The 11,948-nt window shown below is 35.4% G+C and overlaps 1 pseudogene; it reads left to right on the top strand.

The window, feature by feature from the left end:
• The first annotated feature begins 266 nt into the window (after positions 1-266).
• Positions 267-895, top strand: LOC144249334 (tumor suppressor candidate gene 1 protein-like; annotated as a pseudogene).
• Positions 896-11,948: the final 11,053 nt, after the last annotated feature.

Below are 11,948 nucleotides of genomic sequence, written 5' to 3'. Positions count from 1 at the left end.
TACTCGCTTTTCCCCGCCCGGTCAGAGGGATGAGCAGAAAGAGCTCCCCCCAGGGCATTGTGTGTGAGCTGGGCCCAGAGATAGCAGGCCCAGGGGGGTAGCTCCGCCGCGGGAAACAGGACACGCCTCAACCCGGGCAAATTCCCGGCCTCTTCTGGCCACAAGCCAGCTGTCGCCGGACCGCCCCGCCAGGTCCCGAACTGGTCCGCGCCTTGGCGCGCGGCCCCTGGGCCCTTGGCGCTGGCGGCGCGGTTAGGACCGGACCGATGTGGTGCATGCGTGGTGGCGCCACCCGGCGCGGGAGCTGTGGCTGCGGGGACACAGATGGGCCAGGCCGCCTGGGCCGGGTTCCGCAGCGCGGCAGAGGCGACAGGAGTTGCGAGGCCGTGCGGGTAGCGCCCGACAGCAGCTGGAGGAGCGTTTCGCGGACCTGGCAGAGAGCCACCTGGAGGCCATCCGCGCGCGGGACGAGCAGGACCGGCAGAACGCGAGGCTGCGCGAGGAGAACGCCCGGCTGCGGCTCCAGAACCGGCGGCTGAAGCGCGAGAACCGCAGCCTCTTCCGTCAGGCTTTGCGGCTCCAGGGGGAGGGCGGCGACTGGATGGCCGCAGAGGCGGCCCTGGGTCCCCCGGAGGCTGGCACGAACCGGAGGGAGAGAGGCGGTCGCCGAGAGGATGAACCAGGCAGCCCCAGGGCCTTGAGGGCCCGGCTGGAGAAGCTGGAGGCCATGTGCCGCAGGGCCCTGCTGCAGCTGCACCTCGAACAGCAAGGGCCGGGCCCGCGTGTGGACAAGGAGGAGCCGCCTGTGCAGGAGCCCGACTCTGGCCCAGGACCCGGCGCCCCCAGGGCCCTGGCTGTAGCCTCTGGCCTCAGCCGGGAGAGGCGGGGCCCCTGAGCGCCCCTCCTTCCGCGCTTGCTGCTTCCCCACCCTATACTGCTGGACCACTGAGCTCAGTGCCTCCAGCCCACCACCTGACACTTCCGGTGGCGCCCTGCCTCTGCCCGCGGGGTCCTGCCAGTGTCTGGGCTCTGGAGCCCCCCTGTGTGTGGGCACCTGCTTCTGGGCCCTGCTGGTTCCACCGGAAGAGGCCCTGCAACAGAAGCGCGGGTTTTGAAACAGCAAGAACTGGTTCCTGGAAGCTCTTCCTAATTCATGAACCTTTCTAAGTGTATTTTTTGTTTCTCAATAATGATTCTTTGAGGGCTGAATAATGCTTCTTGAGTTGGTCGAATTTGATGTTTTTTCTTTAATCCACTAAAGCCGCCAGTTATTATTTCTTGTGTGGCCAATACTTTTGAGTGTGTGTTTTTATAAATAGGTATTCAATGGATATCCCACGAAGTACTACCTTTTTATAAAGAAGAAGAAGATATTTATGATTTAGAAATTCTTGTCTGCCCCTGGCTTAGTCGGCATACATTTAATATAAACTGATTTGTTTCACCCCAGAGAATTTTTAAGTATATTCCTATAGGTAATCCTTAGAACTGGTAAATAAAAGTAGTCCATTAAAAATGATCTAAAAGCTTCCCATGACTATTATTTGAAGTGTGTTAAAATTTTATATGTGTCTGTAAGAGATGTATAGCTTTCCTATTTTAATATCTAGATTTGGTTATCCTTTGTAAGGTTTTATTTATTTAATTTTTTACTTTATGTAACTGATCTTTTAAAATAACGTAAAGATTAGTTCATCTAAGCATTTTTCATTATTATTGCATTAATATTAGAGGTTAACCAATGTGTAGCTAATTTGTATCATTTTAACTGTTTAACAGCTTTTAAGAAATTGTAAGTTACTTGTACATCAAAAACACCCAAGTGGAATCATTTTGGTTTTCATCATGGTTTTTGTAGTGGTCAGGAAAAAGAGATTAATAACAAAATGTTTTAAGATCACATTTTTTTGCATTTTGTTCATGAATAACACTTTGGCCTACTAAGTAGTGAAGAGGATAACTTTGTACCTGATAAAAACTATAGAGGCAAAAAGTGTGACCTCTTTTTTCACCCATCATAAAGGTCATGGTCAATACTTCTATAATTAAAGACAGGCTAACAAGAAAAAAGCATGGCAAATTTATCCAATCTAAATTTTAGGTAAAACAAGAGCCTTTGGAAATTAAAATGAAAAACTCAGTGAAACCTGTGTTTATGACTAGATGGGAGGAATGGACATCCCTGTAGAATTATGATTTCATGAAAAGTATATGACCTATTGGTTATAGCCTGGAAAGACCTGTATGTTATCTTGGCTTCTCTATATGGCATTCTTTCCTTGGGCTTAAGGACAAGACCCCTTCTAGAGTTAAGGGTCTTTTGACCTACTATCAGACAAAACAGATCAGAGAATTTCTTTATGGCCTGCTCCTGAGCAGAAAAGGATGAGAGAGTTTGAAAATATATCTGCATTCTGTAATTGAGGAAAAGCTGTTCTATGTTCTATGTTTCTATGAGCTTCCTTGAGAAAAGCAAGTTCTACTTTGAATAACCTGCCAGGAAGAGAGCAGCAAGCAGGGAAAGAAATATAGGAAAAAAGTCAGAGACCACTTCTTCCAGGGCCCTCTAGTTCACAAATTACTAAGCATGACAAAGCATCATACTTTGGAGTATTGTTTTCTGAGCCTCATGGATTTAAGAGTATTTAAATAATGGAAAGCATCAGGGAAAATCAAATGATGAGTAGAGCTGGTTACTACATATGGCATAGAATATGTGCTACACATGGCATAGCCCAAAAGTTCAGAGTATTTATTGTAATCACAAATAATTATTACAAACCAACGTGCAATGGAAACTCATTTTTGTTATTCTTCTACTTTGAAGTATTGAAAACACTTTCCATTTTGCTTAAAGATGATTGATACTCAGTTTTGAATATTTAAATTGTCCCTATGGCTAAAATGTAGAAGCAACTTGGCAAGAAAAGGTAAGTATATGAAAATTAATCCTATGCCCCTTTACTTCATATTCTAACTAGGAAACAAAGTAAAATATTTTTAGAAGACAGTTTATAACCCTACTGCTATTTAATTGTAAATTAGGGTTAAATTTGTTAATTTCTTTATTCTTTAGTTTTCTCATTAGTAAAAGGACTATAGCATCTACCTCAAAGTGTAAAAATTTTATTGAGATAAGCAAAATGCCTGCTTCAATTTGAGTGTTCAATTGGTGAGACTTGCAGTTTAAAGCATGAAAATTGAAAATGCATATTTTGCTTAACATTTTGTATTGCATTCTCGATTTTGCTTGTATATGACTTTATGAGTATTATCAGACATGTAAATTTTGACTATGTTGACATTTTTCCTTCCTCATAAGCAAATAGGAGAGATAAAACCTTATAAAATAAGTGGGTAATTTAATATAATGTTCAAAAATATTTGCCACTTGTTACAAAATTGTGAATATTGGGGCTGGGGATGTGGCTCAAGTACTGGCCTAGCATGCGTGCGGCCCGGGTTCGATCCTCAGCACCACATATAAACGAAGATGTTGTGTCTGCCAAGAACTAAGAAAAAATAAATAAATATTAAAAAAATTATCTCTCTCTCTCTCTGTCCCCCTCTCTCTCACTCTCTCTTTAAAAACAAAATTGTGAATATTCAACAACGAAACAAAGTAGTTGGTTGTATAGTTCTTAAATACTTTGTCTAAAAATTGTTTACAACATAAGTCTGATTGAATATTAAATTTGTTAAATTTACTGGTGAAAAAAAATTTTGTAAATTATTGAAGAAGATTACTCACACAGATTACTTTTGAGCTTAATTCCTTAACGGCATTAAAAATTCTGAGGGGAAATGCCATAGAAGATGCATCAAGGCTAATATATATTTCAATTTTGATGATGTTTTCCAGGGTAACCAATAAAGTCATATGAAAAATGTTTTGTTATATTAAAGTATGTTATTAGAAAGCTTGGTCTAGGATCAGTTTGATCTAAAACTAAAACTGTAGTTTGCCATTTTCATAATTTCAGATCAGTTTTTCAGTAAGACAGTTTACAATTTTTAGAAATAAAACCCAAAAATATGTGTCTTAGGAAACAAATTCAGTGAGAAAAATTGGCATTTTACATTTTTATAGATGCTACTCACAAAAAGTATTTTATCTTTTCCTTTATAAAAGTTAGGATATGAATCAAAGGGATAAAAATAAGTACTTACATAGCTCATAGAATAAATGGCCCTTGCTAAACTTCTTAAATATTATAAATATTTGAAAAATATTTAAAAACATTTGGTCTTCTTTAAATACTCTCACATAATATTGCCAATTCATAAATATTCCAGAATGAAACTAACACCCAATTATTTAATAAATTGAATTAATAATATATACTAACAAATGTTAGCAGCATGATCTTGATTCCAATGTCAAAGACTATTTTCTATTTTGCTAAATGGAATAAATTTTACTGAGAATTTGTTACAAAATCTTCAGAAAACCTTCATGAATGACATAAATGTATATACACATAGATAGGTGAATTTTCAATGTAGTATCCATTTCCTTTGATGTAAGGGACATTGTATATTTTAAAAACTTTTAAAAAGTCATTTATGTATATGAACAGATGTTTTTGTTTGAATATGTATAACTTTTAAAATAGAAATATAATGTGTTTGCTTTATAAATTGAAAAATATTGGCATTTTCATTCCCATATGTACTACCCATATGGGTATAAACTCTAAGACATTGCTTAAAATAAATAAGGAAATATAGCTACTAAATTTTGTAGAGGGCATCCCTATAATTATAAACCATCTCCGAAAATTGTATGACATTAAAATATGTTTTTAATAGCCTCTACTTAGTAAACATTATTCTATTTCATATGTAAATCTAAAAGTATAACTTGAGGGGGAAATGATTTCTGTTCATCTTATTTTTTATATGGACTAAAATTCTGCAATTTTAGAGCTGAAAGAGACCTTAGAGGATTTTACCTGTGTCCTTCAGAAATTTTTGTTAACAAGTTAACTTTCAAGGGATCTACATTTTACATGGTACTCTACTAATGGTCAGATTTCATCTTATCCAAATTTAGCATGCAGTTTTCTGTCTTTTTTCAAGCTTTCTCTATAATACAATGCTGCTGGTAAGTTGCGCTGTGACAGTTTTCAAGAATTTTTAATTAGAGTTAATTTGAATGCCCAAGTTCTAAAATATTAATGATGTTCAAGAGAACTCTTTAGCTCTAAAATTTAGACTTTTGTCTTCTGAATTGAAGAATTAATTAATGTTCTACCTTAAATATAATTCAAATTTTACTACATATAATGATATAAAGAAGACTTTGATGTATACATTTGCTCTTTTACATATGTAAATGCCTACTGAGGCTTGAATTTCTCAGTGTGATTAAAAGTCTTAAGTATGCTGAATAATTAAATAGTATAGCTTATATTTATTTCTCATATTTTTCTCAGTATCATTTTGTTAAACATAATTTCTCTAATCATAACTGATTTCTGGTGTTAATTTTCATTGTGTTCCCAGATTAAATGTGTGTTTCAAAAGTTTCAAGAGCATTATTGGATGATGGAAGAATACTATTATAATCCTATTATAGTTATAATTAAAAATATTATTTTAAATAAATTGTAATTATCTTGTTAATATTTATAATCCTATTTTCTATTGATGTTTATTCTGTTTCTTCACATTTTGATCTATGTTCTTCAAGACAACATGGAAATAAAAGGCAAATGCTTACAGAAAGATGAGGACAGAATCAAGTAGTTGAAGAAAATTGGTTCAGAATAGAACGGACATGATAATATAGGTCAACATAATGCCTACTTTTCATATAATCCTCACATCTCAGAAAGTGAGAGCTTTAGCTACTAATCCTGTTCATGAGGTCTTCCCATTTGTGAACCAATTACCTCTCAAATGCCTCACCTCCCAATTCCAGCATATTGGGATTAGGATTTTAACATATAAACTTTGAGAGGAACATAAACATCCAGTCCATTACATAGAATGTGGGCAGATATTTGGGCAGGAACTGGGTTTGCTGGCATAGGAATCATTTAGATCTTTTTTTTTTTTACTCCAAAATATATTTAGTGAAATGCTATATTAATCTACCCATTAAGATACTAACATATATGCAATATGTTTGCACTATTTTCTTTGTATGACTCAGCTAAGAAAACATTTGAATCTACCTCTGTCAACTGTCCATGTAAAACCTGTATCCCCATATCTTTAACCCTGTATCAACAGATTTCAAAAAGATGGTAAACTAAAGGAAGAGTGCACTTCCCAGCAGTTGCTTAGCACCAAACTTAAAAAAGTGGAAATGCTATTCCTTAGCAATGTAGGTAACTAAGGAAACTCACTGAAATTGAAAACTAGACAGTAAAAGAAACCATACAGACACAGACACTCAGAAACTTTGAACATAAAATAAGATATAATATGTTAGAGATGGCACCTGCTTGACTAGGAGCAGCAATAGGAGAAGCACAGGCAAGAGGCAAAAGTATGGCAAAAAAAAGGAAAAAAAGAGTCCTTGAGGAACCTGTGGACTAGAGAGGGAGGCTGATCTTTATGGACCCAGAGGGTGGGGGGGGGCGGAGTTTGTTGAGTGAAAAAGCAACTAAAATTGCTTGGCCCGTGGGCAGATAGTTGGGCAGGAACTGGGTTTGCTGGCATAGGAATCATTTATCAATGCTGTGAGGCTACCATCAGAGACAGGAGTTGCCAGCAGACCCATCAGTACCTTAGTATGAGCCCCAGAGTCTTCCTGGACCACAGTGACTGAGATAGGTGTAAAAAAAACTGTGCTGAGAGCATACATCCACATCCCTTGGTTCCTGGTGTTCCAGACATCCCACAGAGATCAACATCTCCTTGTCAACAGGGGCATGTATTAAATATCAAAAACAAACAAACAAAAATAAATAAATAAAAAAAACAAAGAGTTTCAAGGGTCAACTAAGACCAAACCCCAGCTGCTTCAGCTTTCAATTTGGAAGTCTGCACCAACCACACTACAAGAATATACAGTTTGTCAGCATTTACCAGTCTATCCCAGCCTATACTAGGAGATGGGAAGCTGAGAGTTTCTACAATCAGAATTGGCTCTTAGACACAATGACTGGCAGCTAGGTGAGGAACACATAAATTTAACAATCCTTAGTCCTTAACCCAAGGGTTATATACCCTAGAAATAAATACAAAAAAATGAAAATTTATTCTTGTCACCAGTTTTGACCCACTCAGCATAAATGAGTTTGTTTTTTTTGTTTGTTTTCCTTAAGTGTTTCTACCTCCCCATACGTATCCCTATTTTTTTACTTTTTTCTTTAATCTTTAAAAAATTCTTTAAAATCATTTTATCATATTTTCTTATTTTTTAACTCTAAAAAAATTCTGTAAGATTGTGTGTATGTGTGTGTGTGTGTGGGTGTCCCACTGTGCAGATAGGCTCAAATATATGTGTTACTATAATTTTACTTTCATTTTAGTTACTTTCTTCTTCACTTGTTTATTGTTTAGCTTTGCTTTGAGTAGATGGTACATAATTATATGTATATTTGTGTTATTTTGATCTTACATTTGTTTGTACCTTGTTTTTTGTCCCTCTTATTGCTGCTTCTTCACTTTTAACATCCACTAATACTCAAAATTTCCTGTTCCCTCTTCTCCTGCTTTTTTAAAAATTACATTTCTTATTTTTGTATTCTTCCTCCTATAGCTGTCATCACTACCTTTCATCTGTTCACTTTCAAATATTTCAGATGTTCTCTTGCCTTCCCACCACTCTATATTCCCTTCAGTTAAGAAATGATACTCCCATTAAATTGATTAAATGGTATATGTAATTTCTATTCCATCCCATTCATGTTTTGTGATTATTAATACAGTGGATGATGTAAAAGATACCTGTTCTTTATGCCTAATCTATTTCATGAATTTTTTATTAGTGCTTATGTTAAGTACTGACTCCATTATTCCTACATAGGTGACAATTAGTGTAACAGACATCAAGTTAGAAAACAGAGGCTGTACATCTGTTGCCAATATTATTGTTATTCCTGGCTTCCATCTTCCTCTAAGAATGGATGGAAAGTGACTGGAACACTTTAAGTTGCCAAATACGTGTCCTGATGAAAAAATATACAAAACTCAGACAAATAACAGCAAATCTCATCCAATGCATTACTTGGCCCTACCTTAGCCTTAATAATACTTCAACACATTTAACTGGGAGACAGCAACCTATAATCAACAATCAGGCCCCATGGAGTAATAACAAGAGAGGGACTTCAGTTTGCACTCCTAGATGTATTCCACTCCTCGAATATGGGGGAGAAAGAGAGATGTCCTGGACATCTGAACTTCCTGAAAAGTTCCAGAACAAAAAAGGTAATTATACACAAAAGGACAAATGTATAAAAGAGGAAGGGAAATTCATATCAATTTATGTGCAAGTCCAAGACCTCTGAATACATGATGATATAGGCAAACAAATGTCCCCCCAAAATTGACAATACCCCAACAAAGGATTTCACAGCTATGGAATTAGATGAAATTCCAGAGAAAGACTATAAAAAACTGATTCTTAAAATGTTTGATGAACTCAAAGAAGATCTAAGAGAGGAATTAAGAGAGAAAATACAGGAGATAAAAAACCATTTCAATAAAGAAATGGAAATAATGAAAAGAAACAAATCAGAACTCCTGAAAATGAAAGACAAAAGGAATCAAATTAAAAATTCACTTGAAAGTGTAGAAAAATTAACTTGAAAATGTGTAGGAAAAAAAAAAAAGAATGTCAGGCCGTAAAGACAGAACTTTAGGTCTCAGACACAGGGTATATGAACTTGAATACACAACTATAGAGTAAAGGAAAAAAAAGCAAAAGATCATGATCAGAATTCTGGGATAGCATCAAGAGGACAAACTTAAGAGTCATTGGAATATAGGATAATATGGAGATACAAATTAAAGGCATTAAGAGCAACTTATATGGAACAGTAACAGAATTCCCGCCCCCCTATATTAGAAATGAGAAAGACAACAAAATACAGAAGGCTTATAAGACACTAAATAGAAAATATCAGAATAGAACCTCTCCATGGTGCATCATAATCAAAATTCCTAACATAGAAAATAGGAAAGAATATTAAAAGCTGTTAGAGAAAAACATCAGGTTACATTTACAGGCAAACCAGTAAAGTTTATTTCTGACTTCTCATCTTAGACCCTAAAATCAAGGAGGAATTAGAATGAAATATTGCAATATCTATAAGAAATAATTGTCAGCCAAAATAGCAATATCCAGCAAAGTTATCTTTCAAAATAGATGAAGAAATAAACATGTTCTCTGACAAAGATAAACTACTAGAGTTTTTGATCACTAAGCTATCACTACAAAGAATATTCAAAGATATATTTCCATTAAAATAAATGCCAAATCTACCAAACTGATGAAGACCACTAAAAGTGCAACCACTTAAATGAAAATCAAGTCAGAATTAAACAAATCAAAATGGCATGGCATAACACACATATGTATAATGACATTGAATTTAAATGCTCTCAACTTTCCGATTAAGAAATTGATTAGCAGACTAGATTTGAAAAACACAATCAAACTATGTACTCTTTGCAAGAAACTCATCTCACAGGCAAAAACACACACTTGCTGAAAGTAGAAGGATGGAAAAAATATTTCATACAAATGGAGTTTTCAAAACAAGCAAGAGTAACTATTCTTATGTCAGACAAAGCAGATTTTAAGCAAAACTTTATCAGAAGAGACAAAAATGCCATTATTTATTAATAAAGGGAACAATCCAACAAGAAGACTTAATAATATGTAATACATTAGCCCCAAATGTTAATGCATTTAAAAATTCTTCCTAACATTAAATCCAAGATAGATCCCAATATAATAATACTGAGTGATTTCAACACACCCTTATCATCAATAGACAGGTCATCCAAACATAAAATCAATAAAGATATTCCCAACCTAAATGATACTACAAATCAAGCAGACCTAATATACATCTACAAAATATTTCATACCAAAACACCTAAACTCACCTTCTCAGCAGCTCAGAAAAGTATTCTAAAGTAGATGATGTTTTAGATCACAATATAAGTCTTAGCAAATACAAAGAACATGAAATAATCCCATGCATTCTATCAGATCATAATGAAATGAAGATAGAAATCAGTAGCAAGAAACATAATAAGAACCATATATACACATGGATATTGAAAAATACTCTTTTAAATGAAGAATGGACCATAGAAGAAATGAGAGAAAAAATAAATTCTTAGAAACAAATGAAAACAGAGATACAACATATCAAAATCTCTGTGACAATATGAAAGCAGTTCTAAGAGGAAAATTAATAGCATTGAGTACCTACATTAAACAATAGATTCCAAATAAATAAGCTATGTTGCATTTCAAGACCTAAGAAAAAGGAAAACAAACTAATTCCAAAATCAGTAGGAAACAGGAATCAATTAAAATCACAGCCACAAATCATGAAATTTAGAATAAAAAAATAGAAAGAGGTGTTTCTTTGAGTAGATAAATATGATTGATAAACCCTTAGTCAAACTAACCAAAAGAAAGAGAGGACCCAAATAAACAGAAAGGAGAAAGGAGATATCACCAGGAACACTTCTGAAATCCACAGGATCATTAGAAACTATTTTGAAAAATTATACTTCAAAACGAGAAAGTCTAGAAGGTATTGACAATTATATATATGTATATAAACTAAACAGAGCAATACCAAGTAATGAAACAGCAATTAAAAGTCTACCAACAAAGAAAAGCCCAGGACCACATGGATTCTCAGCTGAGTTCTACCACACCTTTCAAGAACTAGCATCAGTCTTTCTCAAATTATTCCATGAAACCAAAAGGGAGAGAACACTCCAAAATACATTGTATGAAGCCAGTATAACTCTAATACCAAAACCAGACAAAAACACACCAAGGAAAGAAAACTACAGACCATCATCACTGGTTAACATAGATGCAAAAAATTCTTAACAAAATATCTGCAAACCATATTCAAAAGCACATTAAGAGAAAATACATTATGATCAAGTGGGTTTGATCCCAGGTTTGTGAGATTGGTTCAACATACCTCCATCAAATGTAATTCACCACTTAAAAATAACTATACAAGAATCATAAGATCATTTCAATAGATGCAGAAAAAGCCTTTGATAAAATCCAGCACTCTTTCATGTTAAAAAAACACTGGGGAAACTAGAGATAGAACAGATTTGCCTCAACATTAAAAAGGTTAAATAAGACAAACCAAAAGCCAACATCATACTGAACAGAGAAAAACTGAAAACATTTCCTCTAAAATCAGGAAAAATGAAAATGATGTCTACTTTCACCATTTCTGTTCAATACAGTTCCCCAAACTCTAGCCAGAGCAATTAGGCAAGAGAAGAAAATTAAAGGAACAGAAACAGGAAAAGAAGAAGTCAAACTGTCTCTTGTTGCTGATGACGTGATCCTATATCTAGAGGCCATAAAATTCCACCAGAAGAATTCTAGAGCTGACAAATGAATTCAGTAAAGTAACAGGTTACAAGATCACCCTTCATAAACCAATTACTTTCCTGTACTCCAACAGTGATTCTGTTGAAAAAGAAATCAGGAAACCATCTCATTCACAATAACCTCAAAAAAAAAATCCTTGGGAGTTAATCTAACCAGAGATGTGAAAGATCTCTAAATAAAATTTATACAACACTAAGAAAAGAATTGAAGAAGGCCTTAGAGGATGTAAAGACCTCCCATGATCTTGAATAGGTAAAATTAATATTGTCAAAACAGCCATACTACCAAAAGCCATTTACAGATTCATTGAATCAAACTACTAATGACATTCTTCACAGAACTAGAAAAGCCAGTAATTAAATTCATTTTGAAGAAT

The sequence above is a fragment of the Urocitellus parryii genome, chromosome 11 (genome assembly GCF_045843805.1).
Source record: "Urocitellus parryii isolate mUroPar1 chromosome 11, mUroPar1.hap1, whole genome shotgun sequence".
Taxonomy (NCBI): domain Eukaryota; kingdom Metazoa; phylum Chordata; class Mammalia; order Rodentia; family Sciuridae; genus Urocitellus; species Urocitellus parryii.
The sequence above is the reverse complement of the archived record's forward strand: the minus strand, read 5'-3'. Positions and strand labels throughout refer to the sequence as shown.